Here is a 27,784-nt window from a genome sequence, read left to right as displayed (position 1 = left end):
TGCATCTATTATTTGTTTTCAAACTATTTTTCTTTTCTTTCTAAGAATGAACATATAGATTCATACAACGCCATTTTGCTCGCCACATCCATTACTTGTTAAGAATGAACAATATTCTTATCCATGCAAGCTTTTGTTTTCTTCATATTTTTCTCATGCCACGTCTAATAATCTGCATCTATTATTTGTTTTTAAACTATTTTTCTTTTTCTTTCTAAGAATGAACATATAGATTCATACAACTCCATTTTGCTCGCCACATCCATTACTTGTTAAGAATGAACAATATTCTCATCCATGCAAGCTTTTGTTTTTTTCATATTTTTCTCATGTTACGTCTAATAAGTTGCATCTATTATTTATTTTCAAACTATTTTCCTCTTATTGCGTCTAATGCTCTACATTCATTGTCTAATGCTCCGCATCTATTAGTTGCTCAAAATATGTTTATTCCCTTCAATACATTCCTATTTAAACCATCTCAAACAACTTCATTTTCTCATCAAACATTTCAACTTAACACCAAATTTTAAGACATCTCGAGAAATGGCTTCTTCAAGCACTTCAAGAAGAAACATCAACAGTAATGCCTTGAGTGGATATTTTGTGAAGTGTATGTGTGATGTGATAATTTCCTTGTGTGCATGTAGCGAATAACAAATTTTTCTACTTTTTTTTCCCTTTTAGCTTCAACCACTGAGATTGAGGGCCTGTTTGTTTCAGCTTTAAAAAAATGATTTTTTTTCTTTGTATTTTTGAAAATAGATTTTCCAAAACCGTTTTTTAAAATATTACAAGTTTTTTATATTAATTTTTTCTTAAATAAAACACTAATTTTGACATCATATAATATAAATATACATTATTGAAGACAAAAACTTATTCAAAATCGCAATTATTTCAAAAAATTTATTTCAAAAATGATTTTTGTAAAAATCTATTAGAAATAACTTCAAAATTAAGTGATTTTTTTGAAATTTTTATATCCAAATTTTTTTTCATAAATATATGAAATACCTAAAATCACATTTTAAGAATAACTATTTAAACAAAATTTATTTGAATCTTTTATAAAAAGTTTCTTAGTAAAATTTTTTTTCACAAAATTATATAACACTATAAAAATCATTTTAAAAAAAATTCAAAACAAACGGGCCCTGAAAAACGCCGAACAATGGCTTCTACAAGCACAACAACTTTTGGATCCTCAGACTCAACATCCACAATAAGAAACACCATGTCTAATGCCTGTTCATCTATCTCATCATTTAGATTTTCCTCCCTTTTTAGCTTTAGTTTAAGTGTTTTTATTTTTGATGGAGTTGATGCATTTATTTAGAGTTATTACCTATAACTTTTGATGCACTTATTTTTTGTTTTATTTGTAATCTGAACTCACATGGGATCTCTTTGATATTTTGTAGACTACAAATTTATGCAGCAAGAACTTCCTGCGCAGAGGCCTATTCTTACGCCTCGAGTGGTATATATTTTTTATTTCATATAAATCGTTATTTATGTTTTTGTATACTTTATATTTAACACTGTCTCCTTGCAGATTATTTTAGGATTTTTTCTTATTAGTGCTGTCTTCATTTCATTTGGAGTTTCTTCACTAATGGCTTCCAGACAGGTAAGCTTATGTGCTATAACCGAATGAATTTATACTTACAATTACCGATACATTAAATGCTAACTATTACTCTGATTTTTTTCTATCTTATGATTTTTAGGACGGTCAAAGTGCTTACCAAGCATAGGCTCTATTACTTCATGAACTTCACAACTATACGAGTTTGAAGGATACCATCCAATATATATATATATATATATATATATATATATATATATATATATATATATATATAATGTTTTGGTTTTCATTTTCAATGTGAGTTAAAGGTACTATGTTCTATGTTCTGTTTGGAAATGGTCAATTAAGGTTGTGTTACTATCTCTTTATCTTATATTTATCCTCTCTAAAGTAATTATTATCATTATGTTATGCTTTTCAATGTGTGTGTGTACGCATGTTCTATTTGGAGGTGGTTGATTAAGGTTGTGTTACTATCTCTTTATCTTGTATTTATTCTCTCTAAAGTAATTATTATCATTATGTTATGCTTTTCAATGTGTGCGTGTGTGTGCGTGCGCGCAATTACTTTCATAATATTTTTGTCTGTTTTTGTTTATTCGATAGGAATGGCCTTTGATAAGTAAACTAGACTCCGAAATATATGGTCCACCAGCAAGTAAGTGTACCTATTCTCTAAAACAAATGTGTGATGTAAGGGAATTTTCCATTTGTTACTGCATTAATAGTGAAGTCTACAAAGTCTTGGAGAGCCGACATATGAAGAAACAGTGCCCGGAGTCAAGATATGTCTGTGGGTGTTTGTGTTTATTAGTACTCGATAAATGGTTAACAAATTTGTTTAAATCTTAGTTTATAATTTGTCTAATGTTTCTACATACTTAGAAATAACATTTTAAATATTAATTGCTTTTAAAAATATTGATGAGTTGTCAACTGTCTTAAATAATATTGATATGAATTTTATTAATTAAAATTTATTGATAATTGAGTAAAAAAATGTGCAGGATTTGCAATAATTTTTTCTTCTGAATACGACTTTTACCTACGGTCATATGCTATAGCAAAAAAAAGTAACTTTATTTGAGAGAAATATTGACAGACAACAAGAACCATAGATAAAGGTATTAGTCTGTGGGTAAAACATTAACCGACACGCAAAAATCCCATGCTAGTCGTGGAGTATAGTGCACGGTTAGCATGGCCGTCGGTGATTTACACATTAGTAAAATTAAAATAATAGTTGTTAGTATTAAATGTATTAGAAAGTTTAAGCATAAATTCATTTAGTTTTAGCACACAAACTTACCTTTCTTAAAGCCATTAATGTAGAAATTCCAATAGAAATAAACATAACTCTAATAAGCAAAAATACTGAAATAGTCTCTAAGGAGACACTTAAGTTAAATATAAATCAGTGGCACACTGTGATTCTATCAAATTCTAACTGCCAATACATAAATGCACAATAAAAAACATCTACTGAAGGCATTATAGTTGATGTTAGTTATTGTTGTGTTTGAAGAATCCATTTGGTGTTAAGTTGAAGTGTTTGATGGGAAAAATAAGTTGTTTTAGGTGGTTTAAATAGGAATAAACACATTTTGAGAATGTTGATTCTTAGCAAATAATAGACGCAACAAGAGAAAAATATGAAGAAAACAAAAAGCTTGCATTGATGAGAATATACACATTCTTAGCAAGTATGCAATACCTAAAATCAAATTTTAAGAATAACTATTCAAACAAAAATTTTATTTGAAACTTCTATAAAAAATTTCTTTGTAAAATGTTTTTTCACAAAATTATATAACACTATAAAAATTATTTTTAAAGAAATCCAAAACAAACGGGCCCTAAAAAACGCCGAACAATGGCTTCTACAAGCACACCAATTCCTGGATCCTCGGGCTCAACACCTACAAGAAGAAACACCATGTGTAATGCCTGTTCATCTATCCCATCATTTAGTTTTTCCTCCCTTTTTAGCTTTAGTTTTAGTGTTTTTATTTTTGATGGAGTTGATGCATTTATTTAGAGTTATTACCTGTAACTTTTGATGCACTTATTTTTTGTTTTATTTGTAATCTGAACTCACATGGGATATCTTTGATATTTTGTAGACTACAAATTTATGCAGCAAGAACTTCCTGCATAGAGGCCTATTCTTACGCCTCGAGTGGTACATCTTTTTTATTTCATACAAATCGTTATTTATGTTTTTGTATAGTTTATATTTAACATAACTGTCTCCTTGCAGATTATTTTAGGATATTTTCTTATTAGTGATGTCTTCATTTCATTTGGAGTTACTTCACTAATGGCTTCCAGACAGGTAAGCTTCTGTGCTATAACTGAAATTGTGTATCGGTAATTGTAAGCATAAATTCATTCAGTTATAGCACAGAAGCTTACATGTCTGGAAGCCATTAGTGAAGTAACTCCAAATGAAATGAAGACATCACTAATAAGAAAATATCCTAACATAATCTGCAAGGAGATAGTTATGTTAAATATAAACTATACAAAAACATAAATACCGATACATGCCATTAAATTGGTTAAGGTATGATTATATTACTACAAATTAATATTCATTTTACTCCTTTCCCTATATATATATATATATATATATATATATATATATATATATATATATATATATATATATATATGGGTATGCATGTGAGTGTGCGCGCATGCGCGCAATACTTTTCGTAATTTTTTTGCCTGTTTCTGTTTATTTGATAGGAATGGCCTCTGTTTTGGTTTACACATCGGGTTGTTGAAATTGTGTATGGCTATAAGTCAGATTGCTTGAGTACTATTACAGACAAGGTAGCCTACATTCAGAATCCTGCAACAGATAAAACGTGCAATATAACACTGAATGTAAGTCTACTGTCTCATATAATTATGACTCATAATTAACAATCAATAAGACTCATATTTTCGCATTTTGATTATCTTTTCTTAAATCACGTTTTTATGAAAAGGTGCCCAAGAACATCACAGTCTAATTATTTTGTATAGAAATTAACTAATACTAATAATTGATAGAATATGGATGATTACTTTTGTTTACTATCAGTTGGACAAGTTTAATCAGTTATTTTCTGTAATTTAGGTATGTTAAAAGCCTAAGTAATAAGCAATTGAGGAAAGTTAAGGATGCTGTTGTCAGCCATGGGATTCGAACCCGCGACTTCTTAATTGAATAGTCTTGCTTCCTAACCAATTGTGCTATGTTATTTAATTGAAACAAAAACCCAATTGAAAGCATATGAAAGGCAAGCAAATATTTGTTATTTAAAAATATAAATTATTTACAATTGAATTATTATATTTTTAAACAAATAATTACAAGAAATCCAAAATATTGTAAATAAACCAAGAATGTTTATAAAATCCAAGTTTAAAAATAATTTTGAATCCTAAAATTGGGCCTCATATTCTTATGAATAATAAGCCCAATTAAATACACACTTTTACTTAATGTATACTCCTATCTCTTGAACTGGACATTTTAGAGAATGGTTACTCTTTTGAAATGGGCTTGCCAATCAAGATGTCAAGCCCACTAGTTTGATATACACCCTTGTAGAATTTGTAGTACGTCCCTGTTAATAAAATATAATAGCAATCGGGCAAATTTTGGGGTATGAAAGATATCATCAACGTGACGATTCAAAATCAGCCCAACACGTACAATTTTAATGGAAAGAAGAAGCTCTCAACTACGACCTGAATGGGTAGGAAGAACGACTTCATTGGAATATCTTATCTCACGACCTGAATGGGTGGGAAGAACAAATTCATTGGAATATCTTATCTCACATTTGACTTCATTGGAATATATGTGGGTATGTATGTGTGTGTGCGCGCATGCGCGCAATAACTTTCGTAAGTTTTTTGTATGTTTCTGTTTATTTGATAGAAATGGCCTCTGTTTCTGTTTACACATCAGGTTGTTGAAATTGTGTATGGCTATGAGTCAGATTGCTTGAGTAATATTACAGACAAGGTAGCCTACATTTAGAATCCAGCAACGGATAAAACGTGCAATATAACACTAAATGTAAGTCTACTGTGTAGTTTAGCTCTGTCTCATATAATTAAGACTCACAATTAATAATCAATAAGACTCGTATTGATTTTGTTTTCTTAGGTCATGTTTTTATGAAAAGGTACCCAAGAATAAGGAAGCGCCTACTTTTGTTTACTATCAGTTGGACAAGTTTTACCAGAATCACGCCTGGTATGCCACAACCTATTATTTTGAATAGTATTTATGGATTTATTATATGGCCATATAATAGACTTAACTACCTTTACATAGTATTGTGGAATTAAATGAGCACTAAAAGGACGTCAGAAATGGTATCATTTAATGAATAATCTGAATAATTACACCATTTCCAGTGTGAACTTGATTAATACATGACTACATGGAAACTATTATGTTAATACATTTGTAATAATTGATAGAATATGGATGATTTTTTATAATCAGTTATTTTTTGTAATTTAGGTATGTTAAAAGCCGAAGTAATAAGCAATTGAGGAATGTTAAGGATCAGAAGTTAGTTAAATATTGTAAGCCTGAAGATGAGCTCAACAATACTGTTGCAATTGTACCATGTGGTCTCGTAGCTTAGAGTTTATTCAATGATACATACAGCTTCTCTATCAATGGAAAGAATTGGATGGTGATCAAGAGTGGTATATCTTGGAAGAGTGATAGAGAGCACGATTTTGGAAAAGATGTCTTCCCCCAAAACTTTCAGAACAACTCAATAATAGGTGGTGCTCATCTTATTACATCCATACTAGTAAGAACCTCTGATATCTTCTTTGAGTATTCTGAATAGATAGCTTGTGTGAACAAGATATATTGCTTATTTGCAAATCTTGCTTCCTTGCCAATTGTGCTATGTTATTTAATTGAAACAAAAACCCAATTGAAAGCATATGAAAGGCAAGCAAATATTTGTTATTTAAAAATATAAATAATTTACAATTGAATTATTATATTTTTAAACAAATAATTACAAGAAATCCAAGATATTGTAAATAAACCAAGAAATTTTATAAAATCCAAGTTTAAAAATAATTTTGAATCCTAAAATTGGGCCTCATATTCTTATGAATAATAAACCCAATTAAATACACACTTTTACTTAATGTATACTCCTATCTTTTGAAATGGACATTTTAGAGAATGGTTACACTTTTGAAATGGGCTTGCCAATCTAGATGTCAAGTCCACTAGTTTGATATACACCCCCTTGTAGAATTTGTAGTACGTCCCTGTTAATAAAATATAATAGCAATAGGGAAAATTTTGGAGTATGACAAATATCATCAACGTGACGATTCAAAATCAGCACAACACATACAGTTTTAATGGGAAGAAGAAGCTCTCAACTACGACCTGAATGGGTAGGAAGAACGACTTCATTGGAATATCTTATCTCATGACCTGGATGGGTGGGAAGAACGAATTCATTGGAATATTTTATCTCACATTTGACTTTATTGGAATATATGTGGGTATGTATGTGTGTGTGCGCGCATGCGCGCAATAACTTTCGTAAGTTTTTTGTCTGTTTCTGTTTATTTGATAGGAATGGCCTCTGTTTCTGTTTACACATCAGGTTGTTGAAATTGTGTATGGCTATAAGTCAGATTGCTTGAGTAATATTACAGACAAGGTATCCTACATTCAGAATCCAGCAACTGATAAAACGTGCAATATAACACTGAATGTAAGTCTACTGTGTAGTTTAGCTCTATCTCATATAATTATGACTCACAATTAATAATCAATAAGACTCATATTGATTTTGATTTCTTAAATCATGTTTTTATGAAAAGGTGCCCAAGAACAAGGAAGCGCCTACTTTTGTTTACTATCAGTTGGACAAGTTTTACCAGAATCATGCCTGGTATGCCGCAACCTATTATTTTGAATAGTATTTATGGATTTATTATATGGCCATATAATAGACTTAACTACCTTTACATAGTATTGTGGAATTAAATGAGCATTAAAAGGACGTCAGAAATGGTATCATTGTGATGAATAATCTGAATAATAACACCATTTCCAGTGTGAACTTGATTAATATATGACTACACGGCAACTATTATGTTAATACATTTGTAATAATTGATAGAATATGGATGATTTTTTATAATCAGTTATTTTTTGTAATTTAGGTATGTTAAAAGCCGAAGTAATAAGCAATTGAGGAATGTTAAGGATCAGAAGTTAGTTAAATATTGTAAGCTTGAAGATGAGCTCAACAATACTGCTGCAATTGTACCATGTGGTCTCGTAGCTTAGAGTTTATTCAAAGATACATACATCTTCTCTATCAATGAAAAGAATTGGATGGTGAACAAGAGTGGAATATCTTGGAAGAGTGATAGAGAGCACAATTTTGGAAAATATGTCTTCCCCCAAAACTTTCAAAACAAGTCTATAATAGGTGGTGCTCATCTTATTACATCCATACTAGTAAGAACCTCTGATATCTTGTTTGAGTATTCTGAATAGATAGCTTGTGTGAACAAGATATGTTGCTCACTTCTGATATATTTTATTGAGCAATTGAGTGAGCAGGAGGATCTTATGGTCTGGATGAGAACCGATGCCTTGCCGACTTTCAGGAAGTTACATGGAAGAATAGAGGTGGATCTGAAAGCGGGTGATATTGATAAAGTCATTGTCAGATCGAGACAACGGCCAAAAGGGTTTGTCGGCTGTTGTCACTCATGGGATTCGAACCCGCGACTTCTTATTTGCAAGAATTGCTTCCTTACCAATTGTACTATGTTATTTAATTGAAACAAAAACCCAATTGAAAGCATATGAAAGGCAAGCAAATATTTGTTATTTAAAAATATAAATAATTTACAATTAAATTATTATATTTTTAAACAAATAATTACAAGAAATCCAAAATATTGTAAATAAACCAAGAATGTTTATAAAATCCAAGTTTAAAAATAATTTTGAATCCTAAAATTGGGCCTCATATTCTTATGAATAATAAGCCCAATTAAATACACACTTTTACTTAATGTATACTCCTATCTTTTGAATTGGACATTTTAGAGAATGGTTACTCTTTTGAAATGGGCTTGCCAATCAGGATGTCAAGCCCACTAGTTTGATATACACCCATTGTAGAATTTGTAGTACATCCATGTTAATAAAATATAATAGCAATAGGGAAAATTTTGGGGTATGACAGATATCATCAACGTGACGATTCAAAATCAGCACAACACGTACAATTTTAATGGGAAGAAGAAGCTCTCAACTACGACTTGAATGGGTAGGAAGAACGACTTCATTGGAATATCTTATCTCACATCTTGGATGGGTGGGAAGAACGAATTCATTGGAATATCTTATCTCACATTTAACTTCATTGGTATATATGTGGGTATGTATGTGTGTGTGCGCGCATGCGCGTAATAACTTTCGTAATTTTATTTTCTGTTTCTGTTTATTTGATAGGAATGGCCTCTGTTTCTATTTACACATCAGGTTGTTGAAATTGTGTATGGCTATAAGTCAGATTGCTTGAGTAATATTACAGACAAGGTAGCCTACATTTAGAATCCATTAACGGATAAAACGTGCGATATAACACTGAATGTAAGTCTACTGTGTAGTTTAGTTCTGTCTCATATAATTATGACTCACAATTAATAATCAATAAGACTCATATTGATTTTGTTTTCTTAAATCACGTTTTTATGAAAAGGTGCCCAAGAACAAGGAAGCGCCTACTTTTGTTTACTATCAATTGGACAAGTCTTACCAGAATCGCGCCTGGTATGCCACAACCTGTTATTTTGAATAGTATTTATGTATTTATTATATGGCCATATAATAGACTTAACTACCTTTACATAGTAATGTGGAATTAAATGAACAGTTAAAGGACGTCAGAAATGGTATCATTGTGATGAATAATCTGAATAATAATACCATTTCCAGCGTCAAATTGATTAATACATGACTGCATGGCAACTATTATGTTAATACATTTGTAATAATTGATAGAATATGGATGATTTTTTATAATCAGTTATTTTCTGTAATTTAGATATGTTAAAAGCCGAAGTAATAAGCAATTGAGGAATGTTAAGGATCAGAAGTTAGTTAAATATTGTAAGCCTGAAGATGAGCTCAACAATATTGCTGCAATTGTACCATGTGGTCTCGTAGCTTAGAGTTTATTCAATGATACATACAGCTTCTCTATCAATGGAAAGAATTGGATGGTGAACAAGAGTGGTATATCTTGGAAGAGTGATAGAGAGCACAATTTTGGAAAAGATTTCTTCCTCCCAAACTTTCAGAACCTCTGATATCTTGTTTGAGTATTCTGAATAGATAGCTTGTGAGAACAAGATATGTTGCTCACTTCTGATTTATTTTATTGAGCAGATCTTATGGTCTGGATGATAACCGCTGCCTTGCCGACTTTCAGGAAGTTATATGGAAGAATAGAGGTGGATCTGAAAGCGGGTGATATTGATAAAGTCATTGTCAGATCGAGACAACAGCCAAAAAGGTTTGTCGGCTTTTGTCACTCATGGGATTCGAACCCGCGACTTCTTATTTGCAAGTATTGCTTCCTTACCAATTGTGCAATGTTATTTAATTGAAACAAAAACCCAATTGAAAGCATATGAAAGGCAAGCAAATATTTGTTATTTAAAAATATAAATAATTAATAATTGAATTATTATATTTTTAGACAAATAATTACAAGAAATCCAAAATATTGTAAATAAACCAAGAAAGTTTATAAAATCCAAGTTTAAAATAATTTTGAATCCTAAAATTGGGCCTCATATTCTTATGAATTATAAGCCAAATTAAATACACACTTTTACTTAGTGTATACACTTATCTTTTGAATTGGACATTTTAGAGAATGGTTACTCTTTTGAAATGGGCTTGCCAATCAGGATGTCAAGCCCACTAGTTTGATATACACCCCTAGTAGAATTTGTAGTACGACCCTGTTAATAAAATATAATAGCAATAAGGAAAATTTTGGGGTATGACAGATATCATCAACGTGACGATTCAAAATCAGTACAACACGTACAGTTTTAATGGGAAGAAGAAGCTCTCAACTACGACCTGAATGGGTAGGAAGAACGACTTCATTGGAATATCTTATCTCACGACCTAGATGGGTGGGAAGAACGAATTCATTGGAATATCTTATCTCATATTTTACTTCATTGGAATATATGTGGGTATGTATGTGTGTGTGCGCGCATGCGCGCAATAACTTTCGTAAGTTTTTTGTCTGTTTCTGTTTATTTGATAGGAATGGCCTTTGTTTCTGTTTACACATTAGGTTGTTGAAATTGTGTATGGCTTTGAGTCAGATTGCTTGAGTAATATTACAGACAAGGTAGCCTACACTCAGAATCCTGCAACAGATAAAACTGGCAATATAACACTGAATGTAAGTCTACTGTGTAGTTTAGCTCTGTCTCATATAATTATGACTCACAATTAATAATCAATAAGACTCATATTGATTATGTTTTCTTAAATCACATTTTTATGAATAGGTGCCCAAGAACAAGGAAGCGCCTAATTTTGTTTACTATCAGTTGGACAAGTTTTACCAGAATCACGCCTGGTATGCCACAACCTGTTATTTTGAGTAATATTTATGGATTTATTATATGTCCATATAATAGACTTAACTACCTTTACATAATAATGTGGAATTAAATGAGCATTAAAAGGACGTCAGAAATGGTATCATTGTGATGAATAATCTGAATAATAACACCATTTCCAGTGTGAAATTGATTAATACATGACTACATGGCAACTATTATGTTAATACATTTGTAATAATTGATAGAATATGGATGATATTTTATAATCATTCGTTTCTGTAATTTAGGTATGTTAAAAGCCGAAGTAATAAGCAATTGAGGAATGTTAAAGATCAGAAGTTAGTTAAATATTTTAAGCCTGAAGATGAGCTCAACAATACTGTTGCAATTGTACCATGTGGTCTCGTATCTTAGAGTTTATTCAATGATACATACAACTTCTCTATCAATGGAAAGAATTGGATGGTGAACAAGAGTGGTATATCATGGAAGAGTGATAGAGAGCACAATTTTGGAAAAGATGTCTTCCCCCAAAACTTTCAGAACAACTCTATAATAGGTGGTGCTTATCTTAGTACATCCTTACTAGTAAGAACCTCTGATATCTTGTTTGAGTATTCTGAATAGATAGCTTGTGTGAACAAGATATGCTGCTCACTTCTGATATATTTTATTGAGCAGTTGAGTGAGCAGGAGGATCTTATGGTCTGGACGAGAACCGCCGCCTGGCCGACTTTCAGGAAGTTATATGGAAGAATAGAGGTGGATCTGAAAGCGGGTGATATTGTAGCAACCTGCTTAAAATTTAAGTTCAAACGAGAGTCGCCAACCACTTTATTTGGGCAAGTGAGAAACCCTTAAAAATAAGAGATTTTGGGTAAGTAGGTTAATTAGGTAAAGGGAAGGTGTTAGGTACCCTTTGCCTCCCTTGTACCCAAGGGGACCCATTTAGCCTTTAGGTTTTATACAAAGGTTTTGACAATTGTTAACTAATAAATTAAAAATAATACGCCTTTGTCCAAAAGGGCAAAACTTAAAGGTTGTGATAAAGTCATTGTCAGATCGAGACAACGGCCAAAAGGGTTTGTCGGCCATTGTCACTCATGGGATTCGAACCCGCGACTTCTTATTTGCAAGTCTTGCTTCCTTACCAATTATGCTATGTTATTTAATTGAAACAAAAACCCAATTAAAAGCATATGAAAGGCAAGCAAATATTTGTTATTTAAAAATATAAATAATTTTCAATTGAATTATTATATTTTTAAACAAATAATTACAAGAAATTCAAAATATTATAAATAAACCAAGAAAGTTTATAAAATCCAAGTTTAAAAATAATTTTGAATCCAAAAATTGGGCCGCATATTTTTATGAATAATAAGCCCAATTAAATACACACTTTTACTTAATGTATACTCCTATCTTTTGAATTGGACATTTTAGAGAATGGTTACTCTTTTGAAATGGGCTTGCCAATCAAGATGTCAAGCCATCTAGTTTGATATACACCCCTTGTAATAAAATATAATAGCAATAGGGCAAATTTTGGGGTATGACAGATATCATCAACATGACGATTCAAAATCAGCACAACACGTACAGTTTTAATGGGAAGATGAAGCTCTCAACTACGACCTGAATGGGTAGGAAGAACGACTTCATTGGAATATCTTATTTCACGACCTGGATGGGTGGGAAGAACAAATTCATTGGAATATCTTATCTCACATTTGACTTCATTGGAATATATGTGGGTATGTATGTGTGTGTGCGCGCATGCGCGCAATAACTTTCGTAAGTTTTTTGTCTGTTTCTGTTTATTTGATAGGAATGGCCTCTGTTTCTGTTTACACATCAGGTTGTTGAAATTATGTATGGCTATGAGTCAGATTGCTTGAGTAATATTACACACAAGGTAGCCTACATTCAGCATCCTGCAACAGATAAAACGTGCAATATAAAAATGAATGTAAGTCTACTCTGTAGTTTAGCTCTGTCTCATATAATTATGACTCACAATTAATAATCAATAAGACTCGTATTGATTTTGTTTTCTTAAATCACGTTTTTATGAAAAGGTGCCCAAGAGCAAGGAACCCAAAAGGGTTTGTCGGCCGTTGTCACTCATGGGATTCGAACCCGCGACTTATTATTTGCAAGTCTTGCTTCCTTACCAATTGTGCTGTGTTATTTAATTGAAACAAAAACCCAATTGAAAGCATATGAAAGGCAAGCAAATATTTGTTATTTAAAAATATAAATAATTTACAATTGAATTATTATATTTTTAAACAAATAATTACAAGAAATCCAAAATATTGTAAATAAACCAAGAAAGTTTATAAAATCCAAGTTTAAAAATAATTTTGAATCCTAAAATTGTGCCTCATATTCTTATGAATAGTAAGCCCAATTAAATACACTCTTTTACTTAATGTATACTTCTATCTTTTGAAATGGACATTTTAGAGAATGGTTACTCTTTTGAAATGGGCTTGCCAATCAAGATGTCAAGCCCATTAGTTTGATATACACCCCTTGTAGAATTTGTAGTACGTCCCTGTTAATAAAATATAATAGAAATAGGGCAAATTTTGGGGTATGACAGATATCATCAACGTGACGGTTCAAAATCAGCACAACACGTACAGTTTTAATGGGAAGAAGAAGCTCTCAACTACGACCTGAATGGGTAGGAAGAATGACTTCATTGGAATATCTTATCTCACGACCTAGATGGGTGGGAAGAACGAATTCAATGGAATATCTTATCTCACATTTGACTTCATTGGAATATATGTGGGTATGTATGTGTGTGCTCGCGCATGCGCGCAATAACTTTCGTAAGTTTTTTGTCTGTTTCTGTTTATTTGATAGGAATGGCCTATGTTTCTGTTTACACATCAGGTTGTTGAAATAGTGTATGGCTATGAGTCAGATTGCTTGAGTAATATTACAGACAAGGTAGCCTACATTAAGAATCCTGCAACAGATAAAACGTGCAATATAACACTGAATGTAAGTCTACTGTGTAGTTTATCTCTGTCTCATATAATTATGACTCACAATTAATAATCAATAAGACTCATATTGATATGTTTTCTTAAATCACGTTTTTATGAAAAGGTGCCCAAGAACAAGGAAGCGCCTACTTTTGTTTACTATCAGTTGGACAAGTTTTACCAGAATCACACCTGGTATGCCACAACCTGTTATTTTGAATAGTACTTATGTATTTATTATATGGCCATATAATAGACTTAACTACCTTTACATAGTATTGTGGAATTAAATGAGCATTAAAAGGACGTCAGAAATGGTATCATTGTGATGAATAATCTGAATAATAACACCATTTCCAGTGTGAAATTGATTAATACATGACTACATGGCAACTATTATGTTAATAAATTTGTAATAATTGATAGAATATGGATGATTTTTTATAATAAGTTATTTTCTGTAATTTAGGTATGTTAAAAGCTGAAGTAATAAGCAATTGAGGAATGTTAAGGATCAGAAGTTAGTTAAATATTATAAGCCTGAAGATGAGCTCAACAATACTGCTGCAATTGTACCATGTGGTCTCGTATCTTAGAGTTTATTCAATGATACATACAGCTTCTCTATGAATGGAAAGAATTGGATGGTGAACAAGAGTGGTATATCTTGGAAGAGTGATAAAGAGCACAATTTTGGAAAAGATGTCTTCCCCCAAAACTTTCAGAACAAATTTATAATAGGTGGTGCTTGTAACAGCCCGAATTTTATTATTTGGCTAGTTAAATTAAATAAGGATTTATTTACTTAACTGGACAAAGTTTGATAATTAATTGTATCATCGGTGTTATTGAGAAACGTGTTCGGATTATTAAGTGAAGTTGAAATTTATTTGGTTAATCGAAGAATTAATAAAGTGGAATATGTAGAGAAATAATATTAGAAATAATACTTATTAGATTTTATTTATTTGAGATAAAGTCGGATTTAATTGGATTAATTGGAAAATAATATTAAGGGTAATAATATTATTTGTTGGAGCATAATTATTTATTTGACTACTCTATTTTATCATTTGGGCCTAATTAGTTAGGAAGTGGAATTATATGGGTTAAGCCTAATATGAATAATATAGCAAAGGGTAGGATGAGGGAGAAAAGTATCATTTTCATTTTGCTGAGTTTTTTTCAAAAGAAGGTAAAGAGGAGCAAAAAGGGGAAGAACAACAAGGGGCAAAAGCTAGGGTTTTGGAGGAGAAATCAAGAGGTAAGGGGGAGAATCCCTAATCATTGTGGGCTAGTATAATGGGGTAATTGGTAGAATAACATATTTATAATTGTTCATAGTGGAACCTTATGAAATATGAGCTTAAGTCCTGATTAGAGTATTAGAACCTGTAGAGAAATTAGAAATTGAAACCAAAGAGTAATGCTGGAAACGAATACTGTGTATTCATAATTTTTTTTAAAAAAAAAGAATGAAAGTGAATGGAAATGTGTTATTCATGGGTGACGGCGGAACGCTGCGATTGTTATTAATTCTGAACCAACGAAAAGTGTCGGTTCCTATTAGCTTATCTTCTTTTCAAACAATTAAAAATGGCAGCCATGTGTGGTACTACTTGGTGAACATAATATATATATTTTCGGTACATGCCCTGTTCCTTCCATTGTTTTTCTTTAATTTATGTTACTTGGCTGATGATGTTGTACCACTAAAGGCCAAAAACGTGAACCACACACTCACTTATGGATAGAATACATTTATGTTGCTAGCTATTGGCCTAGGGAAACGTGAATCCCTTTGCATATGTTGATAGAACTCGCACTGTAGTTTTTTTGACTATAAAGAAAAGTATCCTATTTCATTTCACTATTTCCTTGTTAGTTATTCATTGGACCGATGATGCTAGCTTCCTGAACAGCAACACGTGAAATCCCTATATTGTTTTATTAATTGAGGTGGCAACTAAATAATAGATACCATATGTGAAATTTAAATATGAAGCAAAACATGTTGTTCATGCTGCCATAGCTATTGACGGTAGTATTAATTGTGAAGGAGAAAGGGGTGCCGTACGGTAACCTCCCTTTGTAGGCCATAGGTCCCATTTCAATATGTGTATATATTATGTTGTGGCTATAATACGTATCATGTTCCATGTATTCATTGGCTACTACTTGTTCAACTTTTGTTAATGAAAATAGGAGATAATATTTTACTTGATTGCTATATATATATATATATATATATATATATATATATATATATATATATATATATATATATATTGATAGATTGTATAGATTAATTAGTAAATAATTATAGTTTGGTGAATTAATTGCTATATTAAAACAATAGACTCCTAATAGAAATGACACATGAATATGTTCTATTATTATCCTAAGGTAGAATCGTTTATGAATAATTAAGTAGTATAAATCCTAACGGCTTATTGGTTTAATATGATGATGAGTAAATTCTATATAATTGATAAGTTGTGAGTTAGCATGTGATAGTGTTAATTGTAATGGTGGATTGGAATTGTGTGTTGACTATTATATGTGAATAATGCTTATGTGATGAGAATGTTGTGTACAATATTGTGGATAATTCATAGAGTGGATTATTGTGATATGCTAAATATTAAGATGGTAGAGATGATCTTAATTGCATATGTTTGTTAACATTGTACATACATTCATGTCATGGTGTGCCTTGAAACAAAGGTGGTTGCTTTGAAACAAAAGCAAGGCTTAGATTCTAGAGTGAATCGGAAGCGGTAAACTATATGTTTACGTTGGTGGGTTTTGGTCTTGTCCGGATCGGAAGCGTGGCTTAGATTCTAGATATTAAATCGGAAAGCGGTGAAACATTGGGTTCAAATTTCGGTACCACATGCATAGCATCACATATCTTGCATTGAGTCACATTAGAGTTATGTGATAGTTGATTATGTGCATTGAGAGTGTTGTGACATGTGTATCAGATTGATAATGGAAATAAGTGATGTTTGAGTATATGTTTGGTTAAATACGTGATTATGTGATCATTGTAGTTGTATACATAATTGAGAATATAATATTGGTATTGGATTGATATTTCCCTTGTACTTATTGGTTACTTGTTAACATGTGAAATATATATATTGCCTACTATTATTTATATAACTATGCTTGACGTATTCTGTTATACTTTCTTCATAATGGTTCGTATTCTCACCCTTCTGTTTTAATGTTGCCCTCGTTTGGCGTCATGCAGGTTCTGGAGTTTAGTAGCTCGTGCGGGACTTAGTCGGAGGTTCTTCCTTGGTTATTGGAGACTAGGTAGTGAGTTGATGCTCTGGTCATGTAACACTGGGTAGACTAGGTGTATTGAACTCATGTTATATTTGCTCATGTATTGTGCTATGACTTGTGAACTTATTTGTTGGTTACTTGTCATTTTGAGAGGCTTATAAGCCAAACCTTTTGATTATGTCTTATGTTGAATTGAGACCATTAGTTGATATATGATTATCGTATGGGACATGAATCATTATGAGTCACATGAGTATCATATTTTCTGTTGTGAATGCATATCCAAGTTAAAATGTGATTCTATATTGAGTGTTATTAAAAAGACCAGGTGTATTGTGTTGTGTAGATAAATGATGTTAGTTTTTTTTAGGTTTTTAGTTCTTCTAAAAACATCGGTGTGACGCCCTTTTGAATGACATGCATGCTATTCTCTAATTATATGTTAAATATTTTGGGGTAGTAAAGGGGTGTTACAGTGCTCATCTTAGTACATCCTTACTAGTAAGAACCTCTGATATCTTGTTTGAGTATTCTGAATAGATAGCTTGTGTGAACAAGATATGCTGCTCACTTCTGATATATTTTATTGAGCAGTTGAGTGAGCAAGAGGATCTTATGGTCTGGATGAGAACCGCTGCCATGCCGACTTTCAGGAAGTTATATGGAAGAATAGAGGTGGATCTGAAAGCGGGTGAAATTGTAGCAACCTGCTTAAAAGTTAAGTTCAAACGAGAGTCGCCAACCACTTTATTTGGGCAAGTGAGAAACCGTTAAAAATAAGAGATTTTGGGTAAGTAGGTTAATTAGGCAAAGGGAAGGTGTTAGGCACCCTTTGCCTCCCTTGTACCCAAGGGGACCCATTTAGCCTTTAGGTTTTATAAAAAGGTTTTGACAATTGTTGACTAATAAATTAAAAATAATACGCCTTTGGCCAAAAGGGAAAAACCTTAAAGGTTGTGATAATGTCATTGTCAGATCGAGACAACGGCCAAAAGGGATTGTTGGCCGTTGTCACTCATGGGATTCGAACCCGCAACTTCTTATTTGCAAGTCTTGCTTCCTTACCAATTATGCTATGTTATTTAATTGAAACAAAAACCCAATTGAAAGCATATGAAAGGCAAGCAAATATTTGTTATTTAAAAATATAAATAATTTACAATTGAATTATTATATTTTTAAACAAATAATTACAACAAATCCAAAATATTATAAATAAACCAAGAAAGTTTATAAAATCCAAGTTTAAAAATAATTTTGAATCCTAAAATTGGGCCTCATATTCTTATGATTAATAAGCCCAATTAAATACACACTTTTACTTAATGTATACTCCTATCTTTTGAATTGGACATTTTAGAGACTGGTTACTCTTTTGAAATGGGCTTGCCAATCAATATGTCAAGCCCACTAGTTTGATATACACCCCTTGTAGAATTTGTATTACGTCCCTGTTAATAAAATATAATAGCAATAGGGCAAATTTTGGGGTATGACAGATATCATCAACGTGACGATTCAAAATCATTACAACACGTACAGTTTTAATGGGAAGAAGCTCTCAACTACGACCTGAATGGGTAGGAAGAACGACTTCATTGGAATATCTTATCTCACGACCTGGATGGGTGGGAAGAACGATTTCATTGGAATATCTTATCTCACATTTGACTTCTTTGAAATATATGTGGGTATGTATGTGTGTGTGCGCGCAATAACTTTCATAAGTTTTTTGTTTGTTTCTATTTATTTGATAGGAATGGCCTCTGTTTCTGTTTACACATCAGGTTTTTGAAATTGTGTATGGCTACGAGTCATATTGCTTGAGTAATATTACAGACAAGGTAGCCTACATTCAGAATCCTGCAACAGATAAAATGTGTTATATAACACTGAATGTAAGTCTACTGTGTAGTTTAGCTCTCTCTCATATAATTATTACTCACAATTAATAATCAATAAGACTCAAATTGATTATGTTTTCTTAATTCACGTTTTTATGAAAAGGTGCCCAAGAACAAAGAAGCGCCTACTTTTGTTTACTATCAGTTGGAAAATTTTTACCAGAATCACGCCTGGTATGCCACAACCTATTATTTTGAATAGTATTTATGGATTTATTATATGGCCATATAATAGACTTAACTACCTTTACATAGTATTGTGGAATTAAATGAGCATTAAAAGGACGTCAGAAATGGTATCATTGTGATGAATAATCTGAATAATAACACCATTTCCAGTGTGAACTTGATTAATATATGACTACACGGCAACTATTATGTTAATACATTTGAAATAATTGATAGAATATGGATGATTTTTTATAATCAGTTATTTTTTGTAATTTAGGTATGTTAAAAGCCGAAGTAATAAGCAATTGAGGAATGTTAAGGATCAAAAGTTAGTTAAATATTGTAAGCCTGAAGATGAGCTCAACAATACTGCTGCAATTGTACCATGTGGTCTCGTAGCTTAGAGTTTATTCAATGATACACACAGATTCTCTATCAATGGAAAGAATTGGATGGTGAAAAAGAGTGGTATATCTTGGAAGAGTGATCGAGGGCACAATTTTGGAAAAGATGTCTTCCCCCAAAACCTTCAGAACAACTCTATAATAGGTGGTGCTCATCTTAGTACATCCATACTAGTAAGAACATCTGATATCTTGTTTGAGTATTCTGAATAGATAGCTTGTGTGAACAAGATATGTTGCTCACTTCTGATATATTTTATTGAGCAGTTGTGTGAGCAGGAGGATCTTATGGTCTGGATGATAACCGCTGCCTTGCCGACTTTCATGAAGTTACATGGAAGAATAGAGGTGGATCTGAAAGAGGGTGATATTGTAGCAACCTTCTTAAAATTTAAGTTCAAACGAGAGTCGCCAACCACTTTATTTGGGCAAGTGAGAAACCCTTAAAAATAAGAGATTTTGGGTAAGTAGGTTAATTAGGCAAAGGGAAGGTGTTAGGCACCCTTTGCCTCCTTTTGCCGTTGGCCAAAAGGGCGAAACCTTAAAGGTTGTGATAAAGTCATTGTCAGATCGAGACAACGACCAAAAGGGTTTGTCGGCCGTTGTCACTCATGGGATTCGAACCCGCGACTTCTTATTTGCAAGTCTTGCTTCCTTACCAATTATGCTATGTTATTTAATTGAAACAAAAACCCAATTGAAAGCATATGAAAGGCAAGCAAATATTTGTTATTTAAAAATATAAATAATTTACAATTGAATTATTTTTTTTTAAACAAATAATTAAAAGAAATCCAAAATATTCTAAATAAACCAAGAAAGTTTATAAAATCCAAGTTTAAAAATAATTTTGAATCCTAAAATTGGGCCTCAAATTCTTATGAATAATAAGCCCAATTAAATACACACTTTTACTTAATGAATACTCCTATCTTTTGAATTGGACATTTTAGAGAATGGTTACTCTTTTGAAATGGGCTTGCTAATCAAGATGTCAGGCCCACTAGTTTGATATACACCCCTTGTAGAATTTGTAGTACGTCCCTGTTAATAAAATATAATAGCAATAGGGCAAATTTTGGGGTATGACAGATATCATCAACGTGACGATTCAAAATCATTACAACACGTACAGTTTTAATGGGAAGAAGAAGCTCTCAACTACGACCTGAATGGGTAGGAAGAACGACTTCCTTGGAATATCTTATCTCACGACCTGGATGGGCGGAAAGAACGAATTCATTGGAATATCTTATCTCACATTTGACTTCATTGAAATATATGCGGGTATGTATGTATGTGTGCGCGCATGCGCGCAATAACTTTCGTAAGTTTTTTGTCTATTTCTGTGTATTTGATAGGAATGGCCTCTGTTTCTGTTTACACATCAGGTTGTTGAAATTGTGTATGGCTATGATTCAGATTGCTTGAGTAATATTACATACAAGGTAGCCTACATTCAGAATCCTGCAACGGATAAAACGTGCTATATAACACTGAATGTAAGTCTACTGTGTAGTTTAGCTCTCTCTCATATAATTATGACTCACAATTAATAATCAATAAGACTCAAATGGATTATGTTTTCTTAAATCACGTTTTTATGAAAAGGTGCTCAAGAACAAGGAAGCGCCTACTTTTGTTTACTATCAGTTGGACAAGTTTTACCAGAATCACGCCTGGTATGCCACAACCTGTTATTTTGAATAGTATTTATGGATTTATTATATGGCAATATAATAGACTTAACTACCTTTACATAGTATTGTGGAATTAAATGAGCATTAAAAGGACGTCAGAAATGGTATCATTGTGATGAATAATCTGAATAATAACACCATTTCCAGCGTGAAATTGATTAATACATGACTACACGGCAACTATTATGTTAATACATTTGTAATAATTGATAGAATATGGATGATTTTTATAATCAGTTATTTTCTATAATTTAGGTATGTTAAAAGCCAAAGAAATAAGCAATTGAGGAATGTTAAGGATCAGAAGTTAGTTAAATATTGTAAGTGTAACACCCTTCTAAACCCCGCAGAAAATTTAATAATTAATCAGAGTAAAAACATATGCACAAGGGTGCCACAATTATTTAAAATAATTATATCAACTAAGGTCAAAGTCATGCTTTATTAGGAAACGATTCACCAAAACACAATCATGTTTAACACAGCGGAATATTAAACATCATCAAATACAACCAAATGAAATCATAATTCAACGCCAAATAAAATGGATAATTTCATAAAAACTCTATAACTATCGTTCCCCAGGGTTACAAGATCAGAGCATGACCGACACGACCCAACATAAACGGATAAACTCTACGAGTCATCCTTACCGAGCACTAATGCCGCTACTTCTCAAATCTGAAAAATATCAACAAGTAAGGGTGAGTCTCATTCTCAATTAATCAATGTTATGCAATCATAAGCAATAAAATATCATAACATATCATTCACCCAATTTGACGTTTATTCAGATATTCAATTATCATTCATCTATCACAACAAATACAACACCAAACATAACACAAAAATCAACTTAATCATGTTATGACAAAGATGCATATGACCGACTTGCATGTGGTACCAATAATCCATGGAATCAATCCACCTAACCGATCTACGCCTCATCGAGATACGGCCCACCGACACAATTTCCACACAATGGGAAATATGTCCACCAACGATCCAAACATCACTGGGATCCATCATCAAATGCACATGAATGAATGCACACATATAACATACTTAAAACATCACCGATCCGATGCATCGCATCGTCTCACCATAACTCACATAGTTATCACCAACAAGTATGTACATGTATCATGCATCATTCAAAGCAAATCAATCATCATCATACGATCAAAACAATCACCACATGATCAAAATGAACAACGTCATCACCAATAACTCACCAAAACAACACCGAATGATATATTCGGTTTCAACACCATATACAATTATATCAATATGATTCACACCACATATAACGTCAAAATCACTGTTATATCATTACAACCTCACCACATTGTTACATTAACCAAATCATGCACAATCATTAAACTATTAAAACAATCATCCCAGGAATAATAATTACAATTCTTCCATCATCACCCGAAATAAGGTCATATTCCCACAATTCCACATATGCAAAATATTTCATTTTACAAGCAATTAATCAATTTTAAAAATAACTCAAGCCACCGCTCAATCACCTATTCCTCATATAAGATATTTAAATAGCTTTACAACGCCCAAAACGGCACCAATAAATGATACACGGATCAAAAGATACGCAATTTCTAAGTTTGGAAAATTTTCTACCCAGCAGGGTCCGCTCAGCGGAGCACCAGCGGGACCAGGCAGAAGCGAACTATGTTGGGACCTCCGCTCAGCGGACCCCCTCCGCTCAGCGGACCTGCGATTTCAGCAATTCGCTATTCTGCGACAGACCTGCGATTTCGCACTCCTTTCACCCCAAATGCATTCCCAACATCATATAAAGGTATAAAAACATAGTAGACATTATCACACATCATCAAGCTGTTAGAACAAGATTTGTTCTGATCAATTATCTTAGTTTTGATGATAACAATAATATGAATTTTGCTTAAGATAATATGGTACTCTAATCCAATGCAATTTCCTTTTCAGGAAATATATAAAGAGTACGCATAATTCAGCGCTCAGAAGCTTTGTCTCAAGGGTTCAGCATGCAACATCAGAACATGGTCTGGCAAGACATCAGAAGATGGTCGAAGCAGAATCAGAACATGGGTCTATGGAAGCATCAGAAGAACAAGATATCAGAAGCACTGAAGTTCTGATGGTATCACGCTCAGAAGCACTTCAAGGTCAGAAGATCAGAAGATGCTTTGCACCAAGCTGTTTAACTCTGATGATATTCAAACGTTGTATTCACAAACATCAGAATCAGAAGGAAGTACAAGTGGCAAGCTACGCTGACTGACAAAAGGAACGTTAAAAGCTACTAAAGGCTACGTCAGTAGACACAGCGTGAACAAGGCTCGAGGTAGTTGACAAAAGCGTATAAACATTAAATGCGATGCTGTACGGAACACGCAAAGCATTAAATGCGTTCAACGATCATCTTCTCCAACGCCTATAAATATGAAGTTCTGATGAGAAGCAAGGTTAACAATTCAACAACGATTCAACGCTCATATCAACTTGCTGAAACTCTGTTCAAATCAAAACTCAGAATCTTCATCTTCATCAAAGCTCACTACATTGCTGCTGTAATATTTTAGTGAGATTAAGCTTAAAACGATTAAGAGAAATATCACAGTTTGTGATTATCGCTTTTAAGAAGCATTTGTAAACTCTTAGAATTGATTACATTAAGTTGTAAGGAACTAGAATGATCGTGTGGATCAGAATACTCTAGGAAAGTCTTAGGAGTGAACTAAGCAGTTGTAACTAGAGTGATCGTGTGGATCAGTAGACTCTAGAAAAGTCTTAGAGGGTATCTAAGCAGTTGTTCCTGGAGTGATCAGTGTGTGATCAGAAGACTCTGGAAGACTTAGTCGCTGACTAAGTGGAAAACCATTGTAATCCGTGCGATTAGTGGATTAAATCCTCAGTTGAGGTAAATCATCTCTGCGGGGGTGGACTGGAGTAGTTTAGTTAACAACGAACCAGGATAAAAATAACTGTGCAATTTATTTTTATCGTTCAAGTTTTTTAAAGTCACACTTATTCAAACCCCCCCTTTCTAAGTGTTTTTCTATCCTTCAATTGGTATCAGAGCGCCGGTTCTAAGGTGCAAGCACTTAACAGTGTTTAGAAAAGATTCAGGAAGAGAAAAACGCTTCAGTAAAAGATGGTTGATGAAAGTGAAAAGTCTACACCTACACCTGCATCTACATCTGGCTCTGCTGAGCAATACAATGGTAACAATGGTTATACTAGACCGCCGGTATTTGATGGTGAAAACTTTGAATACTGGAAAGATAAACTGGAAAGTTACTTTCTTGGTCTAGATGGTGATCTATGGGATCTTCTGATGGATGGTTACAAACATCCAGTAAATGCCAGAGGCGTAAAGCTGTCAAGGCAAGAAATGAATGATGATCAGAAGAAGCTTTTCAGGAATCATCATAAATGCAGAACTGTTTTGCTGAATGCTATCTCTCATGCTGAGTATGAGAAGATATCTAACAGGGAAACGGCCTATGACATATATGAGTCCTTGAAAATGACTCATGAAGGAAATGCTCAAGTCAAGGAGACTAAAGCTCTAGCCTTAATCCAGAAGTATGAAGCCTTCAAGATGGAGGATGATGAAGACATTGAAAAGATGTTTTCAAGATTTCAAACTCTTACTGCTGGATTGAGAGTTCTTGACAAGGGATACACCAAGGCTGATCACGTAAAGAAGATCATCAGAAGCTTACCCAGAAGATGGGGTCCTATGGTGACTGCATTCAAGATTGCAAAGAATCTGAATGAAGTTTCTCTGGAAGAGCTTATCAGTGCCTTGAGGAGTCATGAAATAGAGCTGGACGCAAATGAGCCTCAAAAGAAAGGTAAGTCTATTGCATTAAAATCAAATATCAAGAAATGCACTAACGCTTTTCAGGCTAGAGAAGAAGATCCTGAAGAATCATAATCTGAAGAAGAAGATGAACTGTCCTTGATCTCCAGAAGACTAAATCAACTCTGGAAGACCAAGCAAAGGAAGTTCAGAGGCTTCAGAAGTTCAAAGAAGTTTGAACGTGGAGAATCTTCTGATGACAGAAGATTTGAAAAGAAGAAGGTCATGTGCTATGAATGCAATGAGCCTGGACACTTCAGGAATGAATGTCCAAAACTTCAGAAGGAAAATCCCAAGAAGAAGTTTCATAAGAAGAAAGGTCTTATGGCAACGTGGGATGAGTCAGAAGATGATTCAGACTCTGAAGATGAGCAAGCTAACTGTGCGCTGATGGCGACAGAAGATGACGAATCAGAATCTACATCAGAATCAGATTCTGAAGAGGTATTTTCTGAACTTACTAGAGATGAGTTAGTTTCCGGTCTAACTGAACTTCTGGAACTCAAGTCTCAGATGAGTCTCAAATACAAAAAGCTGAAAAAGCTATTTGAATTTGAAACAAAGAAGCTTGAGTTGGAAAATTCTGAATTAAAAGAAAAACTTTTAAAATTATCCAATGATGTTGGATCTCCGTCTGATTCAGAAAAATCCACTCCCAGTCTAAACCATATTCTGAAAAAATATGATTTAAGTTTTAGGAAGTTCCTATCTAGAAGTATTGGCAGAAGTCAGCTAGCTTCTATGATATATGCTGTGTCTGGAAACAAAAGAGTTGGCATTGGTTTTGAGGGTGAAACCCCATACAAACTTGAACCTGTTGATGAAATGAAACTCACATACAAGCCATTGTATGATCAGTTCAAGTATGGCCACTCCCATGATATTAGGCACACTTCACATGCTCAAAGTTTTCACATTACACACACTAAAAAGCACGTGACACAACCTAGGAAATATCATGAAACTCACATTAAGAATTATCATGCTGCTCCTTCTATTGCTTACAATGTTAAACCCAAGTTCAATCAGAACTTGAGAAAATCTAACAAGAAAGGACCCAAGAAGATGTGGGTACCAAAGAAAAAGACTATTTCTTTTGCAGATTCTCTTGGCGACAAAGAAGATAAAAGTCAACATGACATGTTTTCTGGACTCAAGTTGGTCTCAACACTTGAAGGGAAGAAGGACTGTCTTCCAAGATCTGGTACTTGAATAGGTTGAGGAAACTATGTTCGTAGGAGATCAGAAAAGAAAATTTATTAGTCTTGGAACCATCTGTTGTGATTGTTCTAAAGCAATATTGTCTCGTTCTTGATTTTTCTGAATGCTCTAAATGCTACAGAATGTACAATATTGAATCATTGATTGCGGTCGAATCAATAAATATCTGGTTTGATGATAAACTTGTTTCTGATGAAACAAAGCAGCTTAAGAGTTCCTGCAGATACAATTTTGTCTTATCAGAAGCTGCAGAACAAAGAAGCGAATCTCCAGAAGCTGTGTATATCAGAAGTAATGGATCAGAAGATCATTCAGATGTATATCAGCACACTTCAAAAGAAGTGATTCCAGAAGATATGATTCTTGGGAAGAAAGATGATCCTATCAGAACCAGATCATTTCTTAAGAATGACCATCAGAAGCAGTGATCAGAATCAAAAGGCGTAAAGCCTATTCTTATTTTACAGCTGTCACCCATTATCTGATGGTGAACACGTGTCTGTGCGGTTAGTACGAAGCGTGCAGTTGAAAAGACGCCTACCTAGGTAACTGTTTCAAATCATTTCTTTTACCACGATCTCTCTCCTCACGTCACTCGTCAATTAATGAAAATGATTTATTTTGATTCTGAATCTATTAAAATTGTTTATTTATTTTTTTCTAGTTTACATTTGTCTCCTTATATCCTTTTCAAATCATATCAAACATTTTTTTTCGCTCCCTTGTCTCTCTTTCTTCTTGAATTCTCTCGTTTGAAAAGTTCCTAGCCGTTTTCTAAAACCCTAATCGAAAACCCAGTTCGCTTCTCTTGCTCGTTTTTGGTCATTCTGCATCCATGGCTGCTTCCTCATCCCAAAATGTTGAGTCATCTGTTCCTCATCATCTCCTAGAAGAAAATTTGCAACTTACTCCTGTGGTTGCATGCTCTATTCCCAA

General features: G+C 33.1%; 4 pseudogenes; all 4 read left to right on the top strand.

Annotated features, from left to right (window-relative positions):
- Positions 1-1,174: 1,174 nt before the first annotated feature.
- LOC131596948 (ALA-interacting subunit 1-like) lies at positions 1,175-8,936 on the top strand (annotated as a pseudogene).
- LOC131596947 (uncharacterized) lies at positions 8,937-13,138 on the top strand (annotated as a pseudogene).
- An 870-nt stretch (positions 13,139-14,008) lies between these two features.
- LOC131596946 (ALA-interacting subunit 1-like) lies at positions 14,009-19,147 on the top strand (annotated as a pseudogene).
- On the top strand, positions 19,148-21,449 carry LOC131596945 (ALA-interacting subunit 1-like; annotated as a pseudogene).
- The last annotated feature ends 6,335 nt before the right edge of the window (positions 21,450-27,784 follow it).

This window comes from Vicia villosa, linkage group LG4 (assembly GCF_029867415.1).
Source record: "Vicia villosa cultivar HV-30 ecotype Madison, WI linkage group LG4, Vvil1.0, whole genome shotgun sequence".
Classification (NCBI taxonomy): Eukaryota; Viridiplantae; Streptophyta; class Magnoliopsida; order Fabales; family Fabaceae; genus Vicia; species Vicia villosa.
The sequence above is the reverse complement of the archived record's forward strand: the minus strand, read 5'-3'. Positions and strand labels throughout refer to the sequence as shown.